This window comes from Rhipicephalus microplus, unplaced genomic scaffold, assembly GCF_043290135.1.
Source record: "Rhipicephalus microplus isolate Deutch F79 unplaced genomic scaffold, USDA_Rmic scaffold_15, whole genome shotgun sequence".
NCBI lineage: Eukaryota > Metazoa > Arthropoda > Arachnida > Ixodida > Ixodidae > Rhipicephalus > Rhipicephalus microplus.
In genome coordinates this window covers 19,926,256-19,947,613 of record NW_027464588.1, presented here as the reverse complement: position 1 = coordinate 19,947,613, position 21,358 = coordinate 19,926,256, and the positions used below count along the sequence as shown (strand labels likewise).

General features: G+C 44.2%; 1 long non-coding RNA gene across 1 annotated transcript; it reads left to right on the top strand.

Annotated features, from left to right (window-relative positions):
- Nucleotides 1-1,740: 1,740 nt before the first annotated feature.
- LOC142784644 (uncharacterized) lies at nucleotides 1,741-20,469 on the top strand. The gene is made up of 3 exons (XR_012888707.1): nucleotides 1,741-1,838; nucleotides 9,901-9,968; nucleotides 20,377-20,469. It is a non-coding gene; the product is annotated as an uncharacterized LOC142784644 (long non-coding RNA).
- Nucleotides 20,470-21,358: the final 889 nt, after the last annotated feature.

Below are 21,358 nucleotides of genomic sequence, written 5' to 3'. Positions count from 1 at the left end.
CGTGTACTATAACGCTGGAGATTTAGATCTGATCATTAGCATATCTATAGAGGGCTCTGAATGCTTGCACTTTCCTGGCACTGTAGCCGAATAGACCAAAAGGAACGAGTAATAACTCGATATTGACAATAGAAGTGGCATCTGTAATACCCGTAACCAACTTAATAATTGGAAACATTATGAAGCAGGTCTTTCAAGCTTTACAGGGACAAAATTGTATACTTAGTTAAGTGAGTAAAGTCACAAACAACCCGGCTTTCGCAACAGATGCTTAAACAATGTCGAGAAATGCCAGCTAAAAAGGCTCGCAGTTCTGAACTAATGCCAGCAAAAATATTTCGTAATGAAATTGTCAATCAACCCTGTTTTTTCATCCAAAGCAGTGACAAAAAGTTTTTGACATCTGACAGACATACCCCTTAGCATACTGTCTTATTTTTTTGCTGATTATAATATGTATCGTATTTACTTCCCCTTGCTATAGTCTTTGTTTGGGTATTCGTAGTACGAATAAAAACATCTGTCCTTGATCTTTCTTAGAAACGACAGGCTCGTTAACGTTTAGACAGACTAATACAGTCGTAAACGAAACGGCTCCTTCAAGCTTATTACGGCGTGGAAGCTGTAGTACGTGCTACAATTATTAGAAACGATTTTTCAGTGTGGCGCATTCGAAGAGTGGCTTGGAACTGTCTTGTACATTTTGAAAACATCCATAAAGGGTAACTGTGTGCGCATATCTGTGGTATGAGGCGTGTCGCACTGCTTACTTGGCTGGCTGCGTTGGCCGTTATATTGGCGTTTGAAGCTCTGCACTCTCCAGGGGGACGCCAGAAACTTACAAGAATGACTACAGACACATACAAGGTGAGCACTCGCATGCATTGATAAATGTCCTGAGAAAAAAGAAAGTATTTTGACAGGAGAGATATTTTTTATATTTTAGGATCCACCTAGGGTTTTTGGTAACTGAAGAAGCGGCAAATTAACAATTAGCTTGATTCGCGAAGCTGAAGCCCAACTTGATTTGAAACTTTCCTAATCGACCATCTTCTCAGTGTTATTCACTGCCTCCGAACCTTCATAGGATTATGAAGCGTTCTGTAGTGCAGTGATTGGAAAACCCAAGCCACGTGGTGTTCTTAACGTGCATCGAAATAAATCCAAGAACGCGAACCTTTTATAATTTAATTCCGTCGAAGGCGACCACTGCTGCCAGGATTGAACCTGCCAATTCCATATCAACGGTCGAGCACAGTATCCTTTGTGCCATATAGGACGACGCCCAGCATTCACCTCTTGAATAAACTTCTTCTTAAAAAAAGTTCATTATTCACCAACTTTCCTATCTCTTGGCTCTCCACTGATTCAGGCTGACACAAAGGCTGAAATGAATTTGTCGTGCTGTCTTCCAAGGTGGCATTAATCAGACACGTCGTGTTCATAACAATCTCCCAGTGCAAACAAGCTCCCAGTGCATAGCTTCTGTAAAAATGACAAGCTCTCTGCGCGCATTTTAAAAATTTTAAAGCCATTCTTTTTTGCAAAAATGTGATAATTGTACTTACGATAGTAAGTCAATGCAAAGCAATATAACTAAATAATTATTAGTATTATCAGTCGTTACTACACAGCCTTCCACAAAAAACAGCTGTGGTGATACCACTTGTTGTGTTATAATTTCTAAATCTACTGCAGGTGTTCGCTATTTTTCCATACGCACTAGGCATTTCCGTTGCATTAAACGCGACAAAGTTTTCTTGTCTCTCGGCTAAGCAACTTGAGATTGATTCCAAGGAGAAGACAACAACTTATCTCTGGAACTTTCCTTCGCTTGGGTAAGTAATTAATACACACTGTACGGTACAGAAACAAATGATTGCTTGTGGATACGAAAAATACTTGTGACACATGTAACAACAAAACGAAATAATGTGACCCCCCCTTTTCAGAAACCATCTTGTCCTCCTCGCCACGCAAGAAGCGCTAAACTAATGGAAGTTTGGAATCGGGGGATGCAAACTCATTCAACTTGACACGTCCGAATAGTTCGTGTAATATACGAGGTTAGTAGTAAGAACACAAGAACTGCAATTGCTGCAGGTTATTAAGAAATTTTTCTCATGAAACTTTATTGAAGCGAATATAAAAAAATTTATCGTGTTACCTGTGTTTTCCGTCACGTCATATTGAGGTTTGCCAATATGTGGCAAAAAACAACCGCTGCGCCTAAGTGTACCGAGTGCTCCAGCTGTATTTAGACCGGCTCGAAATGTATGCCGATGCATTATGAGAGGTTTCTACCAAATCTATGTTGATTACTATTGACAGAAGCTGGTCGACCTATACTTTTTTTCCGTTTGGCTACCTAATTAAGCATGATTATTTCAATAACCTAGGAGGAAACGAAGATAGGCATTATGTGATCAAGAAAATTGTACATATGTTTGAAAAGTGTCCACTGAGACAGTTTGTCACTTCATATTTATTATTAGTGTTCCCCTGCTTTCTGCAGATGCCTGCAAAAAGTTCTCCGCCACATTCCATGTGGAGCAGGCCAAAACTTTAGCTATCGAGTGCAATGACCACTTTTTTAAATGCGAATCATTTCTTAGCTAACTTCGGTGAACTTCAGCGTATCTATCTATCTATCTATCTATCTATCTATCTATCTATCTATCTATCTATCTATCTATCTATCTATCTATCTATCTATCTATCTATCTATCTATCTATCTATCTATCTATCTATCTATCTATTCATCTTTCTATCCGCTTACGACTTTTAGCTCTCCCGACCGTTTCGATAATGGTATGGATACCAAACTTCGTATGACATAACATGACTACACCACGAACATATTTGTCTAGTCATAACATGGCAATCTTGACATGTACGTCATGAATGTCATGATTTACATTTCATGGTCCTGCAGCTCTTGCGGCGGTTTCATTCGCATGGCATGTTGCAACACTGGTACGGTATGGTATGATTGCATGGCGAACACAAGTGCCAGACCCAACGTAAAAATCGTGTCATGCGTGTTATGTAACTACATTACTACATGCTACGCTCATGATGCGATCGCGGCCATTTCGCTAGCTTCACATCTCCCAAACTCGGTATAAAGCGACGCGAACGGACGACATAGGTAAATGACACATCTAAGCATGACGATTACGATATGCGTGTTATGTAACAACATTACTACATGCCACACTGATGGTGTACGCGCGGCCGCTTCGCTATCTTCACATAGGCCAAATTTGGTATTACGTGACGCCAATGGATAACGAAGGTATGTGACTGGTGCAAACATGATAATCATGAGATGAGTGTCATGTGAGGACATGACTACAGGCCACAGTGAAGTCGGCAATACATTTCGACGTGACGCGGTGCGCGTGCTCGCCGGCGTTCATTTCGTCGCATCACGCTGGCGTTGCCACGTCAGGCAACGATGCTCAGTCAGTCTGTCAGTCCGTAGGTCAAGGAATTTTATTTGGGCCTGAGAAGACAAGAATGCCTCCATCAGGGGGTACCGTTTGGGGGCCCCGCCCACGATGGCACCGGGAGGTTAAAGCTCTCGGCGACGGTGCTGTCTTATACTCGCAGGGACCCGCTGGGCTGCGTTGCTTTGATACATCAGCGCGTCCAGCATCCTTGCGTCACGAGAGCAGGGAGACGCAGTGTTGTGTGGGTAACGCATCGACGCGAAATGCAGCATGTCGCATTTCGCGCCGGTTGCCGTCGGGCCACGCCGACGGACGCTGGTTGCGCCTGGAAACAGACTATAGAGTGCTCGTGTTTTGCTACTGTAGCTTCGCTGTGCCCAGCGTTCGCTCTCGTCAACGCTACATTGGAGTATACTGGGCCCTTCATGATGCGCTCGCGGCTGTTTTGCTAGCTCAACATATACCAAATTTGGTGCTACGAGAGGTCAATGGATGGCGAAATATATGACCGGTGCAAACATGACAATTCTTACACGTGTGTCATGTAAGAACGTGACAACATACCACCTTCATAGCGGGTTCGTGGCTGTTTCGCTAGCTCCACATATACTAAATTTGGTATCACGTGACATAAATGGATGATGAAGGTAAAGGACAAACCCAAACTTGATAATTATGACCCGGAAGTCATGTATAGCATCATTTATCTTCATCTTATAACGGTTTGCTGATTTTAAAGTAATATATCAACATTTCTCATCCGTGCTTCGCATATCATCGATTCCCACTGTACTGTGCATGTGCTTTGTGGGCATGCACGTGTCCACACCGTTTTTGTAACTATATTCAGTCATATAAGAAGGTTATTAAATACCTTCCGCTCTTGCATAATGGTAAAGGACTTGGCCAACCGTAAAAACTTCACGCTTCTCTTACGACGTGTCATGGCAGGCATAAACAGACACAGCAATACTAACTCGTGCGACCTTTTGCAATACGTGCTTCACTGCACAGGCACCTCCTTCTTCGCCGCAATGCCGAGGCAGGCCACCCGGCCAAAAGATGTGGTCTTTCTAACATGGAATTTTAAGGCGTGGCATGATACGACATAGAAGTGGGCATGTCTCGTGGTGTTTTAGATGCGAAACAGCTCTTTAACTAGCTTTTCTAACGGTGCCTTTCGTGCCCCCCCCACTGCTTATGCTCGCACCTCGCCTCCTGTGTCGCATGCTCGCGTCTCGTGCCAGCCCAGGAAAACATCCGCAAAACTGTCGCTCCCCTTCCCCTCTCTTGCGTCGCAAGGCCGACGCAGGCAGCGTATCAGTGGTGCGCGCCTATATGCAGGAGGCCCTCCTGTGTGTGGCCACCTTTGTTAAAAGTATCGGCCTCACGATTTCGGCACCAAAAACCAAGGCCCTCGTCGTTCAGACTCGTGCTGAGGCCCGATGAAGTCTTCCGTGGCTTCAGCTAAATGGCGTGCCGATAGTTTGGCGCAGCAATGTCCGCTACCGCAGGTCACTATACCTCAGCCTCACATTAGACAATCGCCTCCGATGGTTTCCGGCGGTGCGGCGCGTACGCCAGACGATGCGTTGCGTGGTATCGGCTGTGCGCCGTCTACTCGCCCGTGGCAACGGCTGCCCTGCTGCCTTCGCCTGCACTGCATACGAGGCGATGGCTCTATCTACAGTGCACTAAGCGCTGCCGATCTGCAAACTCTAAGCACCACAGCGGTTACTCATAAACCAAGACTGCCACCACACCATCCGCATGTGTCACGGAATGCCTCGTAGCTCTCGAGTGGCCGAGACACTCGCGGAAGCTCGCGCGTATCCTGCGTCACTCACGTCGAACCTGCGCGCTCTGCGCCACTTGGAGCGTCTCAACCGGGCACCCGATGCTGGCCCCCTGCTTGCGCGGTTACGTGCTGTGCCAAATCCCCGTGTCGGCCGACTCCTGGACGTCTACGATGGCATTGTGGCCGACGATCCCGCGCGCCCTTCGCTCTGGCCGCCGCCTCAACAGCATGTGCTCTTCAAGTGAATCTGCACTTGTCGGGAGTCTGATCCAAGCGCCACACTCCACTCTTTGCAATGACACAGGAGGCTGTGGCGTGAATGTACAGGGACCTGGCCGGAAGAACGCAAATTTTAACTAATGGGTCAGTCCTGCGGGGTCGCTCTGCTGCAGCTGCCTGCATAGCCCTTCAGCTTGGCACTGAGCGAAAGTACCGCTTGCGGTATTGCGCATGTTTGACAACAGCTGAGGTAGCCAAGATTTCGTTGGCTGCCAACCTCCTACGTGAGTCGCCAGTCCTCAAGAGCGCATCAATATTCTGGGACTCAAAACCTGCCCCGAGTCAGCTCGCAAGAGAGGAACACGGCCAGCTTCTGGCTCAGCGCGTTGCACGCAGCCTACTGGCCCTTAAAGAGCGTGGCAGTGATCTTGTGCTCCAGTGGTTGCAATCACACGTCGGTATCGTGGGTAACGAGGCGAGACAAACTTGCTATAGACAAGCGTACTTCGATGAGACCCCTCTAGCCTACTACGCAAGCTCCTTTGACTCGGCACGCAAGAACCTTCGCCGGTAGCTAACGCGCGAGCATTACGGTGCTGGGGTTGCCACCGGACGCTCCCCTCCTCCCATGTCAGCGACTGGTTTCACCCGCCGCGAGCAAGGACTCCTCCTAGCCCTGAGAACCGGCTTCGTGTGGCCGGCTGAACGAAGGCATCGTCTGCGCGGCGCGAGGTCTCCGATCTGCGCACACTGTGGCACGGTGGAAACACTGTCCCACCTCTTGTGCGAGTGTCGTGATCTCGGTGATGCGCGCAAGCGGCTCGTGAAGAGATACCGTCTCGTCGTACTATCATGTGCGACCCTGCAGGACCTCCTACACTTCCTCCCCCAACCGGCTACGAGGACTATCGCTGCTCTGCCCTGGCGGCCTTACTAAAATTTCTTGAGAACACCAGCTTGACCGAGTGACTTTTATAAGCTGCTCGCCACAGTGACGCGTGTCCTCCTCCCATCATTCCAGTTTCTTTTTTTCCTCCTCTTTAATTTCACTCCCACCCTACCTTTTTATATTTTAGCCTGCATTCTTGTCTTCCCTCTAACTGTCTTTGCCCTTTCCTCCATGAGCGTATCGGTTGAGGTATCTTCACATGAGAGACAGTTATTGTGCACTCCACACCCTATTTCTTACCTTTCCGACTTTTCTTCCCTAAGAAATCACCCCCCCCCCAGCGTCTGCTAGTGCAAAACCAACTGCTCGCACTGCACAACCGTTCAATGGCCACACCGTAAGTGTAGGCACTAAATCGCGCATTCAAATTCAGTCTAGTACGTGTTCACTTGCCCTTCGCTTGACGAATGTTAGCGTCAACGTCGCCGCCAGTGTGAGTGTTAGCGCCCACTGCTTCGTATCTACACATGGTTGCTTTTAGCAGACAAAGAATGAAGTTTTTTTCTCTGCACGGGCATCTGTACTAACAAAAAATAGTTCTTAATCAATACGCAGTAAAAATCTGCCAATCGAGACACTTTGCCAAGTGAAGCACGACTTTCGCATCGTAAATTGTGGCCAGGTTTGTTACTTTAAATCTTATTCATTCAAGCCACCCAACCCAGTAAATTCACAAAAGTAGCCTGAGGCACTCCAGGTTCTAGTAAAGAACATGAATTGGGGCACATTGTGATGGAGTCCATCGGCATATTTTTAACTCCGGCGGTACATTGATGGCGGCATAGAACATCTGTTTCTCATAAAAAGTATATTTCTCAACCACGGCGCAAGATAGCTCTACCTTGTAGGGGTCATCACTAATGGCATATTGCATGAGTGGTCGATAGGATGTGAATGATTATAGTCAGCAGATATTTACTCGGGAGAAATGGGCACGCTCAACGCAACATTGCAGAGAATGTTGATAAAGCCGAGTTTTAAATGCGAAGCAATTCTTAGCGAACTTCGGCGAGTTTGCTCGTATCTCTCTATCTAGCTGCCTACAACTTCTAGCTCTCCTGGCCGATTGGATAATAGGATCCACACCAAATTCGGTATGACACAACGTGACTGTATGGCAAGCATAATTGACTATTCATGTGACAAAAATTGTGACATGTATATTGTGAATGTCATAATTTACAAGTCATGGTCTTGCTGCTCCTGCGGTGGTTTCATTCACATGACATATCGCAAAGCAGGTATAGTACGACATGCTGCATAGCGAACGTGACAGGCCCTCACGTGCAAATCATCACATGCGTGTCATGTAACATCATGACTAGATGCCACGCTTATGATGCGCTCGTGCTTGTTTCGCTCGCTTCACATACACCAACTTTGGTATAAAGTGACGTGAATGAATTATGAAGGTTTAAGACTGGTGGGAAAATGATAATCATGACGTGCGTGTCATGTAACAACGTGACTACATGCCACGCTCATGATGCGCTCGCTGTCATTTCCCTAGCTTCACATACACCAAATTTGGTATTACGTGACGTCAATGGATGATGACGGTATATGACTGGGTAAACATAATAATCATGACATGAGTGTCATGTAAGAACAAGACACATGCCATGCTCATGATGCACTTCCAATAATTTCAATGGGTTCACATACACCAACTTTGTATAACGTGACGTGAATGGATGAAGAAAGAATATGACTCGTGCAAACATGATAATCATGACAAGCATGTCAGTTAAGAGCATGGCTACATGCCATGCTTATGATGCGGTCACGGTCGTTTCTGGATTCACATACACCAAATTTTGTATTACGGGAAGTGAATGGATGTCAAATGTGTAATATTGGTGCAGACATGATAACCATGACATGCGTGTCATTATAGAGCAAGTCTACATATCACGCTCATAATGCGCTCGCGGCCGTTTCGCTAGCTTCACATACACGAAACTTGGTGTTACGTGGCGTGAATAGACAACGAAGGTAAATGGGACATCCAAAGATGATAATCATGACATGCGTGTCATGTAAAAGATGAATACAAGCTATGCTCATGGTGCACTCGCGGCCGTCTCGCTAGCTTCACATATACTGAATTTGGTACTACGTGACGTCAATGGACAACGAAGGTAAACGGGAGTCCAAACATGATAATCATCACATGCGTGTCATGTGAAAACATGGATACATGCTAAGCTCGTAGCACGCTCGCGGCCGTTTCGCTGGCTTCATATATACCAAATTTGGTATTACGTGACGTGAATAAACGACGAAGGTAAATGGGACGTCCAAACATGATAATCATGAAATTCGTTTCGTGTAAAACATGAATACATGCTACAATAATAGCGCGCTCGCGGCCGTTTCGCTAGCTTCATATATACCAAGTTGGTACTATGTGACGTGAGTGGACGACGAATAAAAATGGCAGGTACAAACATGACAACCATGACGTGGAAGTCATGAACCGCATAATTTACGCCCACCTCGTAACGTTGGCTGATTTTAAAGTGACATTCCCATCTTCCTCGTTCGTGATTCGCATACCAGTGATTCCCACGGTACGTGCGTTCGGCTATTTTTTTTTTACAATTCTCAATCCCGCACTTGCGCGCCATTCCACTCTTGTGGATAATGGTGGTGATTACGACTATGGTCTTTATTGGCATCTTTTTTTAAACTCTATTTTATGAATTAGGCGCGTAACTTGTCGTAATGCAGGTGTGGTTTTCGCAGTGATGCCCTCTAATACTGGCAATGCACTTGCCATACTTTTAGTCTCATACACGTCTACATATTTTACCCATGCCAGGCATAATACCTGCGCAAAGAGAAGGCGCGAAAAAGGTATACAGGCACACCTCGCGATAGTGCTGAGTTTGTAACGGAAGAACTGCGAATGATTGCGCCCATGCGGTCTCTCAGTAGAGGGGCCTGCCTAGCTCGGGCATCACTGTCGTGCAGTAAACATGTGTTCGGTAAGCACGTACCTGCTGCTTTACCATCTATGACTCTAGGACCCAGGCAAACTGACAGCTAATACCATTAGTAAGAACAATGACCTGCGATCCAGACGGCAAAGAACAATGGAGTGCTACAAGGGCGCCCTACAAAAAAAATTTACTTCTGCAAAGCTGGAAGTGCACCTATATGTAATACCTTCATTTCCACTTGTTTAGCAGTTTCTGGCAGCTTATAAACACGGTAATGCGGTCGCTTGTCAAAGAAACAAAGTAGAGCAATAAAAAAATACAATCAACCGCATCCTACAAAGCTCTTAGAAATCTCACTCCCTAAGTCAGCACATAGTAATAAATACTCGCTTATCATGGTTGAACTCCCTGCTCTACATGTTAATCGATGTTCTGTTAGTAATAACCATATTGCGACTGAATGCTTATGCAATATCCGTAACGCGTTTTCACTATAGTGACACGCACTCACAGTATAACCTTTTTCCCAACAGCCTTGAGATTCCGTTCAAAGTTAAAGCAGCTGAAAAACCCGGAACAATGACGTTCACGGTAGGGGAAGGTAAGATGTTCAATTTTAAGTTCAAAAACCAATGTGCACAGTAACGAAATATTTACCTCATGTTTAATGAAAAATAATGTAAAACAATGTAAAAGCAACAAGGATAAACTAATACTTTCCGAATCCCATTGTTTCCTTGTCTTAATCTCACATATTCCTTATCTGAGACGAAACCGAAGCTGAATGTTTCATTTAGGATCATCGCGCCAAGATATGAGAACTTCGTTGTCATTGTAACATCGCTGCTTCTATTTTCGCACAGTTTGGTCATTGGGTCGTTTATTATGCTGCGGATTTCCACGCCAAGCCCCACTTCTCACACAACAGAGTGCAGTTGATTTGTGCCAAGCAATATATGCGTCTGCCCTGGCATGCATTGTCTACGTATGTCAAATCATAATGAGCTCGTACGGGAACCTAAAGGTGTATTTTCCACTCGTCCTCACGTAACAAGAGTGGCGATTTTTGTATCGTTATTATTGATTTCGTCAATAGGAGAAAAATATGATTCTCCCTCACTGTCGGTCCACGAAGCGACACAAAATCAACTTGCACAAGTAAACTAAGGAAACCAAACAATGCAAAACGACGGCACTTCGCCATATTTATTCGTCTATTTGTATCCCTTTCGAAATGATGAACCCTGCTTGTGTCCATACCTACGAGAAAGTTCTGATACATTGTGTTTCTTCGAAACACATCAGTTAGCGTTAAATTATAACATATAAGGGTTTAAATGAGTAGAAATGTGCTGTATTTGCTTTGCGAATGCCGTTTTGATAGCACTCACATAAAGCATTGCGTTATTAATGGTTACGTGATTGCTAAAAAATCATCAAATTGATAACATAGGTCGCACACAGAGTCCCGTTTATTTTTGCCTGCAACCACATTGAAAGCCAACTTATTGACTTCGTAAAACCAAGGAAAAATAGGGGGTTTGAGAGGAAGTGCTTCAGTACTGCTTTTAATATGTATAACAGTGATCAAGGTATATGGATCACTTTGAATACTTCTCGAACTTCCTAAACTTGTTTATACCTTTATGCAAATGTTTAGCTTTTACATTTTTTGTGTAATTGTAAGTGACGAAAACTGAGCCCCTTGAATATACCCTATTTGAAAAGCTTGTCGTAAAGTGAGGGTGGTTGCTGCATCCTAACCGTATAGTTTTAACGACATAACCCCCTACAATATTTTATTATAACCATTGAGTGATGCACCACCTTTATACGTTTTTCGTACTTTTTCAAGGCTCAACTTAGTGAGTTTGTAAAGTACGTTAGGAGACAATCTTCCATGCATTCTATAAATAAAAACAAAATCATGATGGGCAGACTTTTACCATATTATTATTCACCCTTAAAAACCTGGTTCACCATGCAAGAAACACAGGTCTGGTTTTTCAATTGCGGCACTGTCCAAGTGGGCATTGAGAAGTCACGCTTCCTGCTTTTCAAGGAAGCTCAAGTATTCATCTCTTGGTATGTGGAGTTTAAAGTCCCAAAACCACCATATGATTACGAGAGACGCCAAAATGGAGGGCTCCGGAGATTTTGACCAACTGGGGTTCTTTAACGCGCACCAAAACCTGCGCACACGGGCTTACAGTATTTTCGCTTCCGTCGAAAATGCAGCAGCCACCGCCGAGATTCGATCCCGCGACCTGCGGGTCAGCAGCCGAGTACCTTATCCACTAGACCACTGCGGCGAGGCAAGGAAGCTCAATTAATCTTCCCGGTTTTTTTTTTCAGCAGCAGATCCGTTTCACGACCTTATTTTGTCAGATAGAACCAAGTTCTTCATGCTGCCATGGCAATGAGACCTTTATCACTATAAAATCTCCCAGGGTTCCTAATTCTCCCACCTAAGGGGTCTTGAAGGCGATGGTCATCTTGTTCTTGGTTAATGTATAAATTCTCTCCCGCCCTCTTTCGAAATATTTCTGCACCTAACAAGGTTTCACTGGTGAGCGCCGACGGTCACTTATTGCATCTCGTGATACATCTGAGGCATCCCCTTTAATAGGTCTATTAGTAGATATACTAGTAGCGAATTTGGAGAACATGGCACTTGAAAAACACAACTATATTTCTGTTGAGGAAGGTAAACGTATTTTGCCTTGTTCTGCGTAATAATAGTTGTGCATTGCTGCGGCCAAACATTCCATCGATATTGCAACATTGATTTTCTTAAGATGACCCTTGCAACTGAAGAAGCCTGTGTTTAAAGCGACTATATACCGCATTAATTTTGTTCCAAGTTAGTCGACTTTAACCAAGTTATTGCTGCTTTTGCGGGTCTCTCACAAAACTCTCTTTGATTTACATACAGTCAGCTTATTTTGCAGAAGAGTTGGGTGTGAAATGAATATTTGGAACTTCACAGATTTGACGCAAAGAAAAGGTATCCTTTACTACACGGACTACAAGGACTGTGCTGTTGCGGATTTAGAGTACGATGGACATAGTAAGAACACTCATGAGGAACACTAGAACGTTTTGTGAACCCTGTATTGTTTGCCGTTCTACGTTCGGCCCAGGCAAATTGACATTATTATGGAGGGCACAAGATACTCAGTTAGGAGCACGAAACTGCTAGAGTAATTACCATGGTTGCGCCCAATTTTTATAAGACAGTGCTGCCGTCGCTCGAGCAAAAATTGGGGGACACCTAAGCTTCGCCTTTAAGAGGTGAACGCGATAGCGAAATCCGGCCCACAGTGCATCCTTCAACCGCTAAGTGCATTCTTAATGATATGTTTTGTTACATGCACACGCACGCACACAAACACGCACAGAGTAGATTGGACCAGCGTGCATTGTTATCGCCGAATGGGCTCGTTTGCGTCATCTGTCGAACAAAATTTCATCTGTCGAACACCTGTCGAACAAAATTTAATAAAGGGCCCTGAAAGACTGTTTCAAGTAACCTTCAAGTGAATTCACTAGAAAGCTTATTTCCTCACGAATTCAACGCCGCAAAAAAATTCAGGAATCCTTCCAGTGCGAGTGGAGTTACAAAGGCTTGTCGCATGCTGCAATCGCATATGCTCTTCTGTCGCCCCGACGAAAGCGCTGGAAGCTAAGCAGGCAGAGGTGGCAGGGCCAAGAAACTACCACACCTCGTGACCTTGAGCACATTTTTTTCCTTCGAATGTGCGGCTTTTTCAGTGTGATCGCGTGTGCCCGCCTGGACAAGTAGCAGCCTCCCGCGGCAAATCGGTAACCTGATTTTTCAGTAACAGACACACAGACAATTTATTTTTCGCTCACAATCAACGGGGCCGACGCCAGCAGCTGGTTTTTCTGCGACACGAGCTCTTTAACGCTATTGCGCTAATAAAAAAATACACAATACTCCGCTACAAAGAACCATACGTTTATGTGAAGCAGTGGGCACTAACTTTTACACTGGCGGCGGCGTTGACGCAGGCTCTCATCCCGGCATTGCGCAGGAGAAGACGCTGGGGAGGCTGAAAGCCCGCAGTAATGAACCAGTGTTTTTTTTTCTGGTACATGCTAATCGCTGCTAGTGGGCAAAGAGAGATGGCAGACCTCAATTTGACACAGAGACCCCCAGTCCACTTTGATTTAACGAGGGCGCAGCGTAGTTTTGTTATTCGACAACACACGGGAGAAATTTCCCGCCAACACTAACTTGGATGTCGAGATGTAGTGGAGATGTTTAAAGGTTTGCCAGCGAACGGGTGTGCAGTGAGAGCAGTTTTTAAATCAAGGAACTATTCAGCAGATGCTGCCTCCATCGGCATCTTAAGGCGAGCAGAGAGAAAGGAGGAGACTCACATGCGCAGTAAGGGTGGCGAGCCCGCACACCGAATTGAACTTGACCGTAAAATTTCTCGCATCTAAAAGCAGTCGTGAAGTAGGTTACATAGTGCGCGTAGATGTTTGCCACGAGACCAACAGCGACTTGATTATTCATAGGAAGTTTCTCTCGCTGCAGAATCATGCAAGAATTGAAATATGTGGTAGCCTTAGCAATTTTGATACACTATTACTTTTGATTGATTCATATGTGGGGTTTAACGCCCAAATATCCCTATATGAATACGAGAGACGCTGTAGTGGAAGGCCCCGGAAATTTCGACCACCTGGGGTTCTTTCACGTGCACCCAAATCTGAGCGCACGGGCCTACAACATTTCCGCCTTCATCGAAAATGCAGTCGCTGCAGCCGGAATTTGATCGCGCAACCTGCGGGTCAGCAGCCGAGTACCTTAGCCACTAAAACACCGTGGTAGGGTCACGATTACTTTTCGAAATTACTTATCCAAAGACGGAATAAACGGGAATCGGCATGTGTCATAGGTGACACTGTATGCGTTTCAGTGGCCATACGCACCATACGCTATCACCTGCCCTGTGCTGCCCAATGCATATATATGCTAAGCACTGGCCCCGAGATTTTGCAGCATAGATGTGGCAAGATTCGGGTTGTGAGGACATGTTTTTTTTTAATGCTTCAGAGTAGCTTCAGCCACAAAACAAGAGTAGCTTGCATTTTTTTACATTACCTGCGTGGAAAGTCTTTCCGAAGCATGCCGGTATTTAGCTTTATTGATTTATTCGGAAACCCATCCTCCAAACTGCAAGTCAGTTGTTAGTGATTTCGGCAGGGATGCCTACCAAAGCGGGAATATGCGGGCAAATGTGTAAGTGTGGCTATCTTGCACAGATGTTCACGGTGAGATGCAATGTGGGAACTGTTAAATTATGCCTCAACACGGCACACCAGTTATCCGCTTTATTCCGCACAGCGCGCTAGAACTACCATACCAACAATAGTTAGTTCTTTATAACGACAGAAATTTCGCTCACTCATATGTATGATGCGTACATAATTAGCACAAACCGGCACTTCATTTACCGCAGCCACAATAAGCGTGAAGTTTGATTGATGATTGATTGATTTGTGAGGTTTAACGTCCCAAAACCACCATATAAATAAACGTGAAGTTTGCTTGGTTGCTTGTTCCTATATGTTTGGCTCGTACCCATTATATGAGGGATCAGCCAATAAACCGGTGATTATTGTGAAGTGTGTTCCGTAGATTTATCTTGTGTTTTCTGATAAAAACTGAGCTAATACTTTTTTTCAATGGACTGTCTTAGTAGAACTAAGTGGTGGGCGACTTCGCACACACACACACACACACACACACACACACACACACACACACATATATATATATATATATATATATATATATATATATATATATATATATATATATATATATATATATATATATATATATATGTATATATATAAATATATATATATATATATATTTATATAATACATTCTTTCAAATAAAATTTCAGTTGCTAGAGCAGCGCTTGCCCCGCTTTCTTCTTTTGTGTTTCAATGTGTGCTTTATCAAACGATGAATGGATGTACTTTCTTTTCAGGCAGTAGATGGGCAATTTATATTCCGCGTACTATGTGGCATTTGAAGAAAGAGGCCAGCAGAAACCACAATCTTCATAATAATTGCTGCACCTTCATTTCCGCCCACCAACACAAAAGATATTATAACAACATCCAGGAACTCGTGCATACGGTCGCGATGCATGTTTTGGCGTTATGTAGTATAGTACGACTGTATTTTGCCGTGGAACCCTATGTCACCTTTTTACTTCACACTGGTATATCTGCGAAGGAATGGCTTCTGACTCCTGATAGTCTTGCGCATGATCACCGCCTATTTCTGAACATGCTGTGAAGGTTGCGTGGCAGCAGGAGGAGCATTGGTTAATTCCACTTTACAAGATGGCCCTCATTTTCCCAATAGTACAGTCTTCTAAACTTACAATTAACAAAATTTCTTTCGAGGGAGGCTACGCTGCTTAGCAGAGATACAGACTGCCAAGTATAGGTCACTCATGAAGCCGACGCAGCCACCAGAGACCAATATTTTCTGGGTGCATGATCAGAGTTGCATCACCCGCCAATCGACTTTTGTGTCTTTTGTGATCCTCGTTTCTTAGGACGGAAAATACTTCGTATATGTCAAGAAATACGCCAACTAGCCCATCTAAGGATTACGCCTATTCCTTGGCACTCTCGTAGTCACCTCCTTGGCATATACCCAGATTAGCACAAGAGGGTTTTCAGTGTATGACAAGCGCGAATCCCAGCTTATGGCAAAAATAATATGAATGTATTGTCGCGTACGACATGAAATTCTTTACACTGGCCACGTGTAGTACATACCCATGAATGGCAGCCTCTGGTAAGAGGAGTGGTGCCACAAGTGATTGGCTTTGACTCGGGCTATAAATCTGACCGTCACGTCCATTTTGTTCTGTCAAAATTACGTGACATCACGTAGAAATATGTGACCTCTCTATAAGAACGTGACATTGTCCAACAATAAGTCACGTGGCTAAAATCGAGTCGAGTAGCATTATACAACTTGGCACTTGAGATGTTCCCTGCAAAAAACACTTATTGACTAGTCATGTTCTCCCCAACACCACGGGACTCGTGCGCAGTATAAGAAACCGATCGCAACAGGGGAAGAACACTGAAGTCTAGCCATATACTGCACTACTGGCAAAAACTGGACATTACTGCTCAAACTTAGCTTGGCCTAACACCGTCTTTGTTGTTGCTTCCAGCCGTGCACCAGTACTTGAAGCTACGCGTATTCTTTCGAATGCTTTTGACTGAAATTAGGAACATTGTCTACGACTCCTTGTAAGAAAAATATTACCTGATTGTAGCTTCTAACCAGTGATTTCTCGCACAACATGCCCAATGCACCCTAAAAGCACGATGCGCTGCAAATTAGCCAAAAATGTTTTCAAATAATTTATGTGACGTAACAACGAAGCAGCTGTTCCAAAACCACAAAGGTGCAGTAAGGTTTGTGTTTTGATGAGCCGCTGGCAAGCTTGAGTAGGTTTACCATGGCGTCGGCCACTCGATGCAGCAGGCTTTCTCCGCATACCTACAGCGGTGGACCATCATATTCCTTTGCCTTGAATTTCACGATTGATTTCGAATTTTAGGGCGTTTATTTCAAAAGCGTTGTACACAGCAAACGTAGGTTTTCTGGACATACGAAACACTGTGAAACGATAGAACCCACCTATTTGAGGGCGCAGCTGACGCAATGCGATTGAGCAAATGATCGTGGTTCGGATGTGGTAGCTGTTTGTTCTGCTGCGCATCGTCCTGTCGAGAACTCATAGCCGAGCAGGAGTGAAAAACTCACCTCAGCTAGTGGGATGTTGTCACGGAGTTCTGTCGCCACGTAGGTCAGCACAGTGGAAATTCTGGCAGCTGGAGAGGGAGAAGAAGGCAGTGGTAAGAGGGAGTTTCAACATCTCGCATAACGCTTCTATTGAAAAGAACACCTTTCCGATATTCAATATACGCGTCAGTTCTTTGTGTTATAAGACGCCAGGTTTCTAAAACATATCGCTGCTGATTTCCGCAAAGACGAAAATCTTGCGGTTAATGCCGAAATTTGAAGCACTCGTACTACGCAAGTCATGCTGTACCTCACTTATAAAACCGTGAAAGTGAAAAAAAAACAGTTACGGTAAAGTTCACAAAGTGAATGATGTTTTTTATACTAAATGTTGGAGTTCATTGTTCCAAAGCCACCCTATGATTATGAGGAACGCTGTAGGGGAGAGCTGCGGTGATTTTGACCACCTGGGGTTCTTTTACGTGCGCCTGAGCCTCAATATATTGAATGGTGTTAGAGTAGCTTGCTCGGACTTTATCGGGTAACCCAGAAATCCCCCGTAAACATTTATATCATCATATATGGACATGGAAACGTTGTTATATATCCCGCCCTATCATCGCGGGGTCTTGTCGGCGAGACCCCGCGTTGGCGTTAAGAGCCCGCTGTGCTGCTGCCTTGGCTTCTCTGAAGTACATGCTGCCGAGCGGTAACGAAGAGGGTTCATTGCGTGATCTCCTGGTGAAGAGATAGGAATGAATGGAAACAAATTTATTAGAGTACTTGCCGAGAGTGGTATGCGCTGCATTGAGCGGCGGCGCGTCATGTCATGAGCATTCTTCAAATCACCGGAAAGACTAGTTAGCATTGTTGGAATCACCATAGAGCCAACGCCTTGGGTGGTGGCGCGTCATCTAGTGAACATTATTGAAATCACCGGAAAAATGCACACGTCATCACCACCGCCAGACAAGGCGCGAGCATAAGAAGCTCGCCAAACAAGCTCCTGAAACTGATTGTTAACATAAGAAAGGTAGCCAAAGCCACGCTGGAACTACCACCTATGGCTTCTACTTCGCGTCTTCGAAGAGTGGCGTCGGCAACACGTGGCAAAATTACCGAGTCTCACAAGGAAATCTAGCTAAAAGGACTCAAGCTTACGCCCACTGAGAGGTCGGTATTCCGGTACTTGAAGTACAGTGAGACGTACATTACGCATGCAGTCGAGAAAAAGTGTATCCAGGTGGATGTCAGAGCTGAATATACGAACAGAGCAACCTAGAGGTAGTTATGGCGTAGCTATGGAAGCAATAAACAAGGACAGAAAGATCGATGACTACACACCATTATTTATTAGCGGAGTAGTGAACATATATAGGTGAAAAAACAGAATGGGCCTGCGTATACGGGTGCAGTTAACAACCACTGCGGTACAATGTCAACAAAACTCTTGTAACTTATTGATTAATTTGCAAACACGTACGCAACTTAAAAATAATCGAAATAAGAAATTTCTTTTTGCAATAGCGCGACTGATGAAGAGCTTACACATGTACCATCAATTGAACTTATGTGATAGGCCTCAATTATCTCACGCATGGCCTGCGAGTGGTGCTTGTCTATTTGAAAGAAAATTATGTAGCGCGAGGTGAAAAAACGGACACAGGAAGGAATAGACTGAGATGAAAGAGTGCTACTAGGAACGACATGTTTATTTTTGACCTCCAAGCCACTTTTAAGCCATAATCGTAAGGCGAGCAAGGAGATAAGCATGTGTATTCAGATAAATGCACGACAATGTCATCTACCTACAAGAAAAAACGATAAATAGGACAACAAAAAGCATCACAGATAAAATCACGTATATCACTGCGTACGCAGGAACACCAGTTCCTTGGGTGACAAAGCAATTGAAGGCTTGCTGATGCATACATCTCCAAGAGCATCAATAAGTTTGGCTTCTATGATCAACCATGTCATCTCATCCTTATGCCGACCAACAATGATTGTACTCTGGAACAAAGGCCGGCACCCACACCCGTGAATGTGAAAAGCGAGAAAACCTTCTGGCGGCGGTTTATCCGCCTTGTAATTGTGTTCTCTCAATCCCTCATTCACACACCCACTGCTTTAGCCGACATATTTTTTCCCAAATGTGAACAGAATAAGATAAATGACGAACGAAATGCACTCTACAAATTTGTGTGTATGTCTTTTTGTGCCCAACACCCTTTCCCCACGTGACGGATTCGTCAGCACACACAATTTCCCAAGTTTATCACGTACTGAAAATAGCACCCTATTATTGTCCCGAAGTGCCACTTTCTTTAGGTTATGTGACAGCTGGTGAACATATGGAATTATGGCCGTGCATCGTGGTTTGTGGAGTGCATTTCGTTCGTCATTTATCTTAATCTGCTCACATGTGGGAAAAATATGTCGGCCAAACGACTAGGTGTGTGAATGAGCGATTGAGAGAACACAATTACAAGGCGGATAAACTGCCGCCAGAAGGTTTTCTCGCTCTTCACATTCACGCGTGTGGGTGCGGGCCTTTGTTCCAGAGTACAATCATTGTTGGTCGGCATAAGGATGAGATGACTTGGTTGATCATAGAATCCGAACCTATTGATGCTCTTGGAGATGTATGTATCAGCAAGCCTTCAATTGCTTTCTCACCCAAGGAACTGGTGTTCCTGCGTAGGCAGTGATACATATTTTATCTGTGATGTTTTTGTTGTCCTATTTATAGTTTTTTTTTAGGTAGATGCCATAGTCGTGCATTTATCTGAATACACGTGCTTATCTGCTTGCTCGCCTGACGATTATGGCTTAAAAGCGGCTTGGAGGTCGAAAATAAACATGTTGTTGCTAGTAGCGCTCTGTCCTCTCAGTCTATTCTTTCCTGTGTCCGCTTTTTCGCCTCGCGCTACATAATATTCTTACAAATGTATCACCAACAAGCCGACATCGTCACTCTTGCCTATCACTTTGCAATGCTGTAACAGAGGCAGGCAGCCGCAATAACGATTGTATGGATTCCTAAGTGCCCTCTAACCGCATTACACTAAATAATATTATGCCTTGTTAAACGGTAAATAAAGCATCTTCAGGTTTAATGAATGATCGTTTAATATAGAACAATTGTTGCACGACTGATGATCGCATGTTTACCTTCTTCTAGTGTGTCTACTCTGGGCAAGAAGAGAAGTGAAGGATTCAGTTCCTCAGCGCTGCATCGACTATTATGAAGACACATGTGGTGTGACGGTTCAACCGCACAACAGAGACCTTTGCTGGGATGGAGAAGGTGATTATTAGGTGACCTAAAGTTCTTTTCAACGGGTGATGCAATGAATAAATAAATGAATAAAACTTAATGCATTTCATAATGGCTATTTGTGAAGCTCTAAAGACACATATGACTTTCAGCTAGCTGAAGAAACGCTGAAAATGCCGTATTGTTTTTCTGTCATAGTTCATCTCACAGAAGAGTGTTCACTAAACATGATGAAAGAGGTTCTGAAACGAAGCAAATTTATTTCATTATTATACAATCCCTCAGATTTCACACACTGTCGGAATGAATGTTATGCGAACATTTTCATCCTTATATCCGAATATTCTTCAAGGACATCACTGCTCCTAAATATCACTCTCAGTACGGAAAAGGGCATAACAAATGTAAAAATTTGCTTCTAAATAAATGTGAAACCTCGATTCAAAGGAAAACATGTCGTTGTAGTAGCTGAAGGTATCACTCTTTCTGAATTTCTTGTGGTCAAAACAAGTTTGTGAAGATGTATTGCTTTTATAGGCACAACGACCATGATTTGGCCAAGGAGCCCCAAAACTATTGTGATCTTACTGCATGACTTTATAGTTCATACAGTGGCTGCATAGAAGCCATGAAATCAAAGCTGTAAGTGACGCAACATATGTAGACTTAAATATTATGGCGGCTGCTGTAGTGGGGTGAATGCACGTGGGCGAATGCTATCAGCGGCGGATGTCGAATTCTAGAGAATAATGCCTTAATAGATGAATTAAAAAGAAACACATGAGCCTCACAAAGACCTTGAGTACAAGGTCTAGGAGACATGTGCCATTACGAATGATAACATCGCAACAGTAACCTCTCGGAGGAGGCCGTGTTGTGATTACCA